The sequence below is a fragment of the Nicotiana tabacum genome, chromosome 3 (genome assembly GCF_000715075.1).
Source record: "Nicotiana tabacum cultivar K326 chromosome 3, ASM71507v2, whole genome shotgun sequence".
NCBI classification, from domain to species: Eukaryota; Viridiplantae; Streptophyta; class Magnoliopsida; order Solanales; family Solanaceae; genus Nicotiana; species Nicotiana tabacum.
Window position 1 is genome coordinate 72,266,858 of NC_134082.1, and position 13,213 is coordinate 72,280,070.

General features: G+C 40.4%; 1 long non-coding RNA gene across 1 annotated transcript; it reads left to right on the forward strand.

Annotated features, from left to right (window-relative positions):
* Positions 1-7,754: 7,754 nt before the first annotated feature.
* LOC142179450 (uncharacterized) lies at positions 7,755-13,213 on the forward strand. The gene is made up of 11 exons (XR_012707609.1): positions 7,755-8,733; positions 8,926-9,290; positions 9,384-9,530; positions 9,626-9,693; positions 9,835-9,927; positions 10,057-10,631; positions 10,756-10,982; positions 11,292-11,383; positions 11,486-11,595; positions 11,744-11,852; positions 12,345-13,213. It is a non-coding gene; the product is annotated as an uncharacterized LOC142179450 (long non-coding RNA).

The window sequence follows — 13,213 nt, forward strand, 5'->3', positions numbered from 1 at the left end:
ACAGTTTCACAAACGGTCTAAGAATACTACATATAAAGGTCTGAAAGAATTAAATACAACACTGTCTCTGGAAATACATGTAAGAAATAGGAAAGTAGATAGAAGGAGACACCAAGGCCTACGGACACCTGCAGGTCTACCTCGGGTCGCCTGATGAACAAGAATCAGCAATCTCACTGCAGTCCGAAGTCTACAACACTGGGGTCTGCACAAAAGAGTGCAGAGTGTAGTATCGGCACAACCAACTCCATGTGCTGGTAAGTGCCTAGCCTAACCTCGGTGAAGTAGTGATGAGGCTAGGACGAGACTACCAAATAAACCTGTGCAGTTATATAATATACATCGTAAAGTAAAGCAGGAATAAGCAAGTAAAGATGGTACAGGGAAACATGTTGCGGGGGTATACCAGTAATAACAGTAAATCTAACTACCTCAGCTACAACCAAACTTGTTACAACACCTAACTACCTCAGCTATAACCAAACTTGTTCCAACATCTAACTACCACAGCTATAACCAAACTTGTTACAACACCTAACTAGCTCAGTTATAATCAACTTGTTACAACACCTAACTCCCTCAGCTATAACCAAACTTGTTCCAACATCTAACTACCACAGCTATAACCATACTCCTTACCCAACACAAAGAATCATGAACCTAAGCATCTGTAATATCAATTAAGAACACAATACAAGGAAACCACAACTCAACAATAGCCCGACAAGGGGGCAACATAATGATCTCTTCTCTTTCTCACTTTTACTTCACAATTCACTTCACAACTCGAGCCAATGCTGTAGAGTTTCAATTATCACTTATACTTTCACAATTCGTTATACAACTGGAGCCAACACTCTTCAATGTTCATAGGTCACAATTCTTCCACAACTTTACACATCAAATAGAAATCTTCACCAAGGCATGAATAATACAATGAAAAAATGAAAATCACAATATAAGACTCACGGTCATGCTTGAAACCAACATATAGATACTCGTTACCATGCCTATACATCGTACTCAACCAGAAGCAAATAGCAAATAGGACATAACTCCTAATCCCTCAAGCTAAGGTTAGACCAAACACTTACCTTGAACTTCCACGGCCAACTCAAGCCTCAAACACCGCTTTCCCTTTCGAATTTGGCTCCAAATCAATCGTGTCTATACATAATCGACTTAATAACATCAATAAATTCTAAACAATCCAATTCCAATACTTAATTATATCTTTCTAATCATTCTTCCCAAAAATCCAAAAATTGAACCTGGGCGCGCTTGGTCAAAGCACGAGGTTCGGACAAAAACCTGATCACCCATTCACCCACGACCCCGAATATATAATTTATTTTGAAATCCGACCCCAAAACGAGGTCAAATTCCCAAATAATCAAAAAGCCCTAACTCTACCCAAATCCCTAATTTTCTACCCTTAATCACATGATTCAGGCCTAGAAATCTAGTGGGTGTTGATAAAAATGGAAGAAAATAAGTCAAAGATTACTTACCCAAGAGGTTATGGTGAAGAAGTTCTTCAAAATAGCCCAAGAGGTGTGGAGAAGAAGAAGTTTATGAAAAATGGGTTAAATCCCGCAATGCATTCTGTTTTTGAAACTTAAAATAACTGGGCGAAATTGGTCTTTGCGTTCGCGATAAGCTCAACGCGTTCGCGATGAGTTAGGCCTGACAGACCTTCGCGTTCGCGACAAAGGGCTCAAGTTCGCGGAGAAGTAACTCCTCAAGCCTTCGCGTTTACATCCAGGTGGTCGCGTTCGCGTAGGTTTAATAATTCCCTCCCCCTGCCCAGGCTCATAAGCCTTCGCGTTCACGTTACCAGGCCCGCGTTCGCAAAGGGAAGACCCCCCAAAGCTTCGCGTTCACGACCTAGCTCATGTGTTTGTGTAGAAGGAATTTTCCTTCAGCATAAATAACACATCGCATTCGCGAGAGTCCTCCCGCGAACACGAAGAAGAAAGTATCAGCACACCAGAAACTGGAAAACCCTGCAACTTTTGAGTTCCAGAAAACCCTCTGAAATACACCTAAAACTCAACCGAGCCCTCGGGGCTCCAAACCAAACATACGTACTAACTCAAAACACCATATAAACTTATCCGTGCGATCAAATCCCAAAAATAACATCATTAACATCGAATTAAACCTCAAAATTCAAAGAACTGTTTCAAACTTCTTAAAACATCAAATTTTGCAATTAAGCTCCGAATCGCGTCAAACGGGTTCCATTTCTTACCAAACTTCGCAGAATTATCTTAAACCATATATAAGACCTGTACCGGGTGCCGGAACCAAAATACTGGCTCGATACCAACATGTTCTGATCAAAATTGGTTTCCAAATCCTTTAAACAATTCAAGAGAACAATTTTCTTTAAAAATTCATTTCTCGGGCTTGGGACCTCGAAATTCGATTCTGGATATACGCCCAAGTCCCATATTTTCCTACGGACCCTCCGAGACAGTCAAATTATGGGTCCGGGTCCATTTACCCAAAACGTTGACCGAAGTCAAATTAATTTATTTTACAGTCAAAACTTATCATTTTTCATAGATTTTTACATTTAGGCTTTCCGGCTACGCTCCCGAACTATGTACGCAAATCGAAGTGATGCTAAAAGAGATTTTTAAGGCCTCAAAACACATAATTCACTTTTAAAACAAGTGATGACCCATCATCACAGTGATCTCTCCTTTTGTTGTTTCGATCGCCGTGTTGAATCCGGTAAGGGCTCGAGTGGCGGGCATGATTTGGTCTAGCAGTCCGAGCTGTTCTATTACCCTCGACCTGATAATGTTGGTCGATCTACCTGGATCCATGAGCACATGTTTTATTTGAAATGAATTAACGAGGAAAGAGGTTACCATGGCACCGTTATGAGGTTGGGATGAGGTTTCGGAGTCCCTCTCGCTGAATGCAAGGACATCTTCGGGTACGTGTCCCCGAGTTCGCTTTTCTCTGATGATGGATATTTTTGTCCTTATCATCACGGGTTCCTAGGGAGTGTCGACGCTCCCCAATATCATGTAGATAACATATTGTGGCTCATTTTCTTCGTTCTTCTTAGCCGTGTATTATGAAGTTCACGTACTGAGTTGTGGTTCCTTCTGGGAAGGATCCGACTGAATAGGCCTGGGCCATTTAGCGTCCCTAATTTTACTGATGGTGAACACGATGTCCGATACATCGACGCTGAAGTTATATTCTGATAGGCGAGGTGTCCCCGTTGGCCCTATGTCCCCGTTGAATCTGCCTCTATTGATGAGCCCCCGAGGGTTCTGTCCTCGGTTTATCAATCGATCATTATGAGGCAGATTGCATCTCGGGGCATTCCTCCTATCTTCAGGGTACGACCGACACCTCTCTCTATTTTGTTTCGATTCCTTTGTCGGGAGTTTACTTGAATATACTGAACCCGAGGGGGCTCCCAGTTGGTCATCCTCGACCCCGATCTTTGACTTACACCGGTTGTGAACGTCTGACCAGGTTACAGCGGGATACTCGATCAGATTCCCTTTTAGCTGCCTTGAGGCCACTAAGCTTCGTTCATTCAGTCCTTGAGTGAAGGCCGTCACCGCCCAGTCGTCGGAGACCAGGGGTAGTTCCATTTGTTCTGTTTGGAAGTGAGATACGATTTCTCGCAATATTTCATTCTCCTTCTATTTAATCTTGAATAAGTCGGACTTCCTCGTTGTTACTTTGATGGCACTAGCGTGTGCCTTTATGAAGGATTTTACTAGCATGGCAAATGAGTCTATACAGTTGGGAGCTAGGTTGTGATACTGCATCATGGTCCCCTTTGAGAGTGTTTCTCCGAACTTCTTCAGTAAGAAGGACTCGACCTTGTCGTCTTTTATGTCGTTGCCCTTTACTGCGCACGTATAGGTAGTGATGCATTCGGTGGGATCTGAGGTCCAGCTATATTTTGGGAGTCTGACATTCTGAACTTCTTTGGAATGGGTCTCGGAGCCGCTTCCTCTGGGAACAGTCGTTGCACGAACTTCTTCGAATCTACACCTTTCACGACCGAAGGTGCGGCTGGGATTTGGTCGACCCCGAAGTTATAGGTTTTGACCTTCTTGTCATTGGCTGTTATCATTTTCTTGCCCGACTTGATCCTTTTGGTGAGGTCCTCGAGCATTTTTATGATGGCAGGATCGGTTACCGATCCGTTGTTGCTCGATATCTCCGGTACCTGTTTGGCCGGGGGAGTAGCTTCCGGTGCTATTATGCTGGGAGTCTTCGGGTGGCTTTGCAACTAAGCGGTAGCCAGTTGTTGTGCCTGCAACATTTCAAAAATTACATGAATACTAACTTCCCGTTCTTCCCGAGCTGGAGTATTTTGGGCTTTCTGTTGGTCGCCATGTTGTATGCTCCCATACATGTGTGAGGTTTCGTCAACTTGTTATGCGTCTTGCAAACCCGCGTCTGCTGGAATCGGTCCAGGTGTGTTATCGGGGTTCTGTGGTGGCGCACCAATAATTGGAACAGCCACATCGTTTTCTCTGTGGTTTTCAAGGTTGTCGTTCTCAACTCTGTTCACTGAGTCAGACATTTTGACCTAAAATTGAAGATCTTGGACAAGAAAAGGTGTGAAAGATAACTTGCGTTGTGTAATGAAACCAGCAAGAAAATAATCACTATTTTTTTTAGCCCTAAGGTGGGCGCCAAACTGTTTACCGTGAAAATGGTAATAACAATTAAATTTATTGATGAGACTCTAAAAATATATGATCTATTTTTAATCTAGTTGATGTTAGATATGTGAAGATAAAAGATGAAATGCGAGCTAAAACAAAATTATAATCGAACCAAGGGGTTAGCTATTCTGGCCTCGGACTGACCGATGAGGGGCCTCGAGGTCGATTCTTGGGCTCGGGCTCGAGCTATCGGGGATAATCGGGAAAGGGCTAATAGTTAGGATATAATTAAAGGAGGCTCTTTATGGCCGGTGACGAGCAATAAGTGAAGAAAAAGTATGAAGGCAATAAATATGACCAATAATATCGAGAGAGTAAGTTGGAGAGAAAAGAGAGAGAGAGAGAGAGAGAGTTGTTATTTATCTTGTGTATAATAGTTGGAGCAACAGTAGCCCACTATAAAATGGTAAGGATTCCCTTTATATCAGAGGGGGATCCCAACATAGTACGAAAAGCATTAATTACAAAGGTATGAAGATGGGACGGCTAGATGTGACACCTTGATACAGGTTCCGGGCAGGCTGACTTTGTCAAACTTAGCCGCATGCCTTGGGAATTCCCCATTTTTACTCTAGCCTCAAGCGATATTCCCTTTAGATCGGGCCTCGACGGGCTTCGAGGGAGGGAACTCGGTCGCAGCTTCGCGTCCTCGAGGCCTCGAGGTGTTCTTCTGAAACGAATTAATAGCAAGAAATTGGACCCTCTGATTTCGCCGCGTACAATTGTATTCAGAAAAGAACTTTTTTCATACAATCTTATTTGGTTTTTATATTAAACAAATTAATAAATGAATAATATGTAATTTTAGATAATCCTTTTTACTTAATATAGTTAATTAGGAGTATATATTTTCAATTTTTCATCTTATTTTATTACTTAATCATGATAAATTTACAATTTGTTGCAAACACCTAGTACAAGTAAATATATTTTGTTGCATTTGCATACTAACTTTAAGATAAATTCAATAAACAAATTAAATTAAGATAGTAAGCATCCATTGCTTTTTGTTTCATCTCATATTGAACATTATACTTGTACATTGGCTAGATTCCATCCAACTGTGCTTCTAATTGACTTACTAAATAATTAGATATTTGCTAGATCTCAGAATTGTCCAAATTCAGCATATTGGTAAAATAATATAGGAACATAATCTATCCTGGACTTGAGAAATCGAAAGAAAATTGCTTTTATATATTTTAAGATTGACTGGGCCACTAATATTATACTTGGAATTGTTTAACCAAAAATATATCTTTCGGTCAAAGTTTAATTTTAGAAGAAAACGGGTTACTTTTTTTTTGGCAATCCACTAGGCAAGCGCCTAGGGCTAGTTTTTATATATAGATAAATTTAAATCCAAAAATACATTGTCAGATGATCTAACATAATGAAAGTGATAAAATTTGACTTTTACATGACACCTAGTATCAATGTTGAGCATTAAACTCAACCTTGATATCACATTTGATCTAAAATGAACAATTCATTTAAAAACTAGCCGATCATAATGGGTGACAATTGCATCCTTGTTCGACTTTGTAAACCCTATGGAACATATACCAAATGTACACTCATTGATTATTATGAATTCAGTCGAACTTGTATTTCCGAGCTGCCTGCATATGCCGCTGCAGTTGAAATAAGTCTTGATCCAACTCATATCCACTCTAGTGCAATGCCATTCCTTCCATGTACTTGCTGCTATGATTTATTGATTGCATACAGCTCCATCTTGGGTCAAAATCATGCTCTACGTACAGTGTCCTCTTCCGTAGTTGTTGAATGGTCGATTCTGGGCATACATTTTGCCCCATTCCAGCCTTGTTGTTGTGCTTGTGGTATGAACCATTGCGGCACTAATGATTCCCCCTATTTTTTGAGTGCTCTTGTAATTTGAAGCCATTTGCTGCATCTTGAGCATGTGCTGGGGCGTTTATCCAAAATTACCATTGCCTAGGTTCATAGTTGTCCTCTTGGACTGTAAAACAGAAGCAACTGTTAGCGAACCAATAGCTATCACATGCTGCAACATGTTGTGCCTGTGTTTATGCATTCCAATAAGCCCAACCATCTGATGGTCACACTTTTGAATCTCAATTGTGCAGGACTGCTCGAAGCATCTGCAACGTAGCTCAAAATCACAGCCCTCAAAGTGTAAAACTTCAAGGACGATAGCCATGACAAAGGCTGTTGAGTTGATGGAATTAAGAGAGCAATTCCCAAAGATTATGTCCCCCATGCATGTATGCATTTTGCCTAGCAAGATCCACCATTTGCACCCACGCCTGCCCTGGCATTTCCAATATTGTCCATTTCGTCTCTGCTTGCGTGACTTAGTCCATTGATTCAAAGTACCAAGATAAAGTGGTGTTGCCTATTGTTTTGCTCCAGATCTCTCGTTAATTTGAGGATGCATGTAGTACTATGCATCATGCATGCATATGGTTTCAAATGACACACTTTGAATAAAGAAAGATAAAGCTGTGAAGCCCCCGATGCTGCGTGCAATGTATTAAACATACACACGAAGCACAGTACTACATTTGCCCATGATGCATCGTGCATTGCAATAAACTACAGGCGTGCGTTGTAATCCCCGTGCTCATGCCTTCTTGCTTCCTTCAAAGGTCACGCTCACCCCATGCGCATGCCATGCATGCCCCTCCAGACATGTGAGTAGTCTTGCTTGACCAAAATAGTATATTCCAATTCATTGTCCAACATGCATTACATTGCTAGCGTGCAATTCCATGCGAAAACACGCGCGAATCCCAGTTGGAATTTAAAATGTCCTCCCAACTCTTGAAGCTCCTCGGCCCAGTACTCTCCAGCACCCAAATAATATGAAGCTTGCTTTCATTAAAAAAATAAATGCTAGAAGCATGCGTGCATTTAAAAATCAAAAGAACAGCACTGGCTTTCGTGTCCATCTCTTCTCGAAATCTGTTGTTCTCCACATGCTTAAAGCTGCAATTACTTTTGTTTAATGGTAAGATTCTCCTTGAAATCATGATATCTCTTCACAACTTGTGCATTAGACTCGACTTCACTGCCCCATGCAAACGAGCTGGGCATTCTGTTCCTTTGTTCCCTACTTGTGTATATCATGATATCTCTTTCAGGGGATTGAGTACCATGTACTAATATCACCCTTTGAAATTGACAATCATGATAAGTCAGCTCCACATTACCATTCCCTGCACAGAAACACCCAAATGTTAGTATAACAGAAGATCATCAAGATCTCTTCCCATAGGATTCGACCCTGCTGATCAGTTATGTCCATTCCGTTTGTCCTCGTCATTTTGCCTTTGTTCCACTCCACATTTATCTCCTTTTTGGCTTTGTTCCTTCCCTTGTCCTCCTAATTCCTTGCAACCTTTACTCTTATGTAAGGACATTGCATCTTATCTTCGTTAATGATCCTCCTTCCTTTTGAGTCCAGATCCCAGAAACCATGGCACTCAGTATTTCCTTCATCTAAAGCATAATTGGCAAGGTGGTATACTAATGTATTTCCTTCTCTGAATATGTGAGTGACCTTGATGATACTTTGTTCCTTCAGTCTTAAAATCTCCTCTACATGTTCAGTAATATACCTAGGAGGCTTCCATGATTCCTCTATAATGTTCTTTAAAAGCATAGAATATGTCTGCAGCCATATCTGGAAATAATTAAAACTTTTGCACATCTTCAATGCCTCCGCAATAGCTACTGCTTCTGATACATTGTTGGTTCCTTCAGAAATTTCCCTTCCTTCTACATATATCAAATCACCTACCTCACCCCTTATGCAGAAACTAATCGAACTCCTCTCTGGGTTCCCTCTACATGCTCCATCCGTATTCACTTTGATCCACCCTCTTGAAGGAAATTCCCATAACACTTTATCATATTTCAGTCGAGGTGTGTATTGCTCCATCATTGTCAGTAAGTCCAGCCACTTGTGAGGCACGTGTAGTCCTGGCTTTTTCAGTTGGACCGAAGCTTGCAAAGTAGATGACACCTGGTAAATAACTCTGCTCACTGACACTAATTCTCCATATTTCAAATTGTTTCTTCTCTTCCACAGTTCCCATACAATGCATGCAGGTAAAGCTTGTAATACTGGCTTCAATCTAGGTACAACTGGTGCTGTCCAACACTTTGTAATTGCTTGATGTAATGACAACCCATCTAATGAAATTCCTGCTCTCCTTAGGAAGTAACTCCAAACACTTCTGGCTGTATTGGATGTGAAGAACAGATGTAGTAATGACTCCTCCTTAGGATCAGCACAGCACCAACATTTAGATGGCATGGAGTATCCTAGTTTACGCAAGAAATTATCAAGTGGCAGTTTGGCTTTCCACACCTTCCACAGGAAGAAGGATATCTTGAAAGGTAAACCTTTTACCTATATCATCTTGTAAGCTAATCTTAGGTTGGCTCTTCTTCACAGGTAATCCCATGTAGATTTTACTGTAAAATTTCCCCTTGTTTCAAGCATCCAGAAAGGAGTATCTAACTGTGAACTTTAAGTTGGTGGTCTAATATTCTGCACAATGTGGTGTGCCAAATCTTCAGGTAGGCTCTCAAACATTTTATCCACATTCCACATACCATTTTCAACCAGATCATTTACATTATAAATATCGTCATCGATACCAAACTCTGCAGGCACTTGAAAATATAAGGCTCCCAACTCAGTCCAATTGTCGAACCAGAATTGAGCTGATCCCATTCTCAGTTTCTAGTAGATTTGATGCTCAATCAAGTCCCTACATTCTAGCATTTTTCTCCACACGTGGGATCCACGCTTCCAAGGTACAATTACTGCATTTAGTTTCTTGCAGTACTTTTGAGTAATAAATGCACTCCATAAAGTGGGCTTAGTCCTGAAATTCCACCACAATTTGCAGAAAAGTGCCTTGGATACGTCATGTAGGGACCTGAACCCTATCCCTCCCTCCTCAAAAGGCATACAAAGGTTAGTCCAAGATGACCAATGTCTAGTGCTCCCTCCTACAGTGCTGCTCCAGAAAAACTTGGCAAAAATGTTATGTAATTTGTTGATCACATAAATTGGAGGATTAACTGCTGACAACATATGAATTGGGATACTCTGCAGGACATTTGCAATTAAAACAGCTCTGCCTCCTATAGATAGGAGTTTGCCTTTCCATGACTGAAATTTGTCCATAACCTTGGTGATTAATCCCTGGTAATAGTCTCCCCTTCTTCTAGCATAAAAAATAGGACAGCCAAGATAGGTCATAGGGAAACATTGTCTTCGTATACTTTTAATCCTTTCCACCTTGTTAAACACCTCATTATCCGTTAAATGATGCAGGTATATGGGTGATTTGGCTTTGTTCACCAGTTGACCAGATGATGATTCATAAGCTTGCAAAACCTCCATGACAAGTCTCAACGAAGTTTTATCAGATGAGCAGAAAATGATTGTATCATCAGCGTATGATAGATGATTTATTTTTAGGCTCCATTTTGGCATTCCAAAACCATAGAAATACAAGTTAGTGTGTAGTGAATTCAATCCCCGAGAAAGTGCTTCTGCTGCCAGAATGAATAGAGTTGGTGACAAAGGGTCACCCTGTTTAACTCCCCTCGATGATTTGAAGAAACCATTAGGCTGACCATTTATAAGAATAGAGTACCAATTGTTCCCAATCAAATCAAAGATCAAGCCAATAAAAGCTTCAGGAAATCCCATTTTCCTTAGTATTTTGGTCAGGAATAGCCATGATAGCCTATCGTAAGCTTTTGTCATATCAAGCTTAATCACAACGTTTGGACCTGCTTTTGTTCTCAACCTGATATCCGTAATGATTTCTTGAGTTAACAGCACGTACTCAACTATGCTTCTGCCCTTCACAAAACTTGCATGTTCCTCCGAGATTATGTTTGGTAATAATTCAACCAATCTCTCATGAATAACCCTAGAGAAAATCTTGTTAACAAAGTTGCTAAGACTGATTGGTCTCATGTCCGCAAAGGTCGTAACTTCTTTTTTCTTTGGTAATAAAACCAGGTTTGTGTGCATCACACTCTTTGGCAACTGCTGACCGCAAAAGAAAGCCTTGACCATGCGGACTACATCTTCTTCAATAATTTCCCAGCATGTTTGGTAAAAGGCTCCAGTGAATCCATCCGGTCCACCAGCTGAGTCTCCATTCAACCCCATAACTGCTCTCTTCACTTCTTCATTGGAAGGCAAGGCCATCAATCTTTCATGTTGATCACTGTCTACCATTGAAGGTACATGATTTAGAATGTCAAAATCATTTGGAACTGCAGTCTCAGTAAATTGATCCTTGTAGAACTTTATTGCTTCTTCTGCTATTAAGTGATCTTCTTCGATCCAGTTACCAAGGCTATTCTGGATCCTTGATAATTTCAGTCTCTTCCTTCTCCCATTAACTTGAGCGTGGAAGAATTTAGTGTTTCTATCGCCATCTTTGAACCATGACATGCCAGCTTTTTGTCTCCAGAATTCTTCTTCTAATGCAAGATATTTAATCATTTCAGCTTGGACCTGTTTTAATCTTTGTCTATTCATCTGTGTAGGATTGACTTCAAATTGTCTTTCATGAACCAAGACCACCTCCTCAAGGCTTGCAATCTTCTGGAATAAATCTCCATATGTAGCTCTGCTCCAGGTAGATAGTGCTTGTTTAAGCTTCTTTAACTTATAGTTAAAAATGCAGAAAGGGTTAGCACTAAAATCAGCATTTCAATTCTCCTTTACTATATCTTTGAAGGTTTCATGCTTTGTCCAGAAGTTAAGAAATCTGAATGACTTCTTAATTGGAGGAGTTTCTATATCACATTTCAGCATCATTGGGCAATGATCAGACCCAATTTTGGATAGGTGAGTTATCTCCAATCCAGGAAATGTGTGTTGCAATTCATTATTGCCAAAACATCTGTCCAATCTTTTAAAAATGCAGTCCTCCTCTGATCTTCCATTCCACCATGTAAATATGCTTCCTTTAAAACCCAAGTATGTCAAATTACAGGTATTGATGCAGTGTCTGAAGTTATCTACTTCAATGAGAGAAACTGGCAAGCCCCCATATTTCTCTTCCTCATCCCATATCACATTAAAGTCGCCTCCAACTAGCCAAGGTACTGTCATATCTGATGCCATTGCATACAACGTATCCCATAGTTCTATTCTTTCAGCACGGTCACATTTGGCATAGACTAGTTTAAGGATGAGCTCAACATGTGTTTCAAAGTGCATTAATCTCAAAGTCAGTTGTTGAGTCGTGTTATATAAAATAGTAACCTAAAAAATTTCATCAATAAAAGCCCAAATCTTGTTTGACACATTCACTACAGCCTGTGCCAAACCAATTCTTGCTCTATACCTCTCCATTTTGTGAGACTGTTGCATAGGCTCAAGGATGCCTATGAACTCAAAATGATGTTTTCTGTGCATTGTAATCAGCCTTTCAAATGCTTGCATTGTGTTTACTGACCTGACATTCCATATAATGGCATCCATTAAATGTTTTAGGATTTGGACAGTGTTCTCCTTGTTTGTACTCCACTAACTGGGACAGTAGAAGTCTCTTTTGACTGTTTCTTTTTTCCCTTTGATGCTGATTTTACTAGTTCAATAAGCCTTGGCGACAGATCTCCCTGCTTGGAAACCTTAAGGAAATTTTATGCAGTGGATTCCTCATCCATGTCTCTACCTTTAAGTTCTGCATGGTAAACTTGATCATGTGCTGCTACTGCTTCTTTTGATGAAACAATATCCTCTGCCTGGTTGATAAGTTCGGCATCTTTTTCAGCATGTTCATCGGTCAACAACATTGTATTGTTCAATGGAACGTTACTTCCTGCTACAACCTGCACGGTGCTCAATGGAACAATACTTCTTGCATAAACCTGTACTGTCATAGCTTGGTTCTTGTCTGCATTCTTGTCTTCTTTCTTGTCTGCATTTTCAGCTTCTTTCAGGACATCACTAACAGCCTTATGTGAAGTCCCTCCTGGATCTATAATATTAATGTTCCCCTCTTTTGTCTTTTCTGTTTTGCATTTGTGCATTCACTGATGCTTTGAATATTGATTGCATTGGCATTACCATTAACACTTTGATCCTCATCTTCCACTTCATTTCCTCCAAATTCTTCATCACTATGCATTGTATCTGGAATCTGACCATCTGCTAAGTCTTCCTCTGTTTGGTTGAGCCATAATCTCCCTCCTGCCCCTTTTTCTTTTTCATTGGTCCTAAATTTCTCAAAATCTGTATCTTCAACAAATTCATTTTCTTTGTTGTTTGCTAATTGTTGTTCACCTTTGGTGTCCTGTGAAGGAATATCTTGACATGAAGTATTGACTTGAACTACATTATTTTTGAATGCCATTTGGACCCAGTGGGCGGTTGACTCATTGTGAAAATGTTGTTCATTCCCCAAATCTTTTTCTACACAATCAGTTGTTGATTCCCTATTTGCTGTATGATTTCTTAT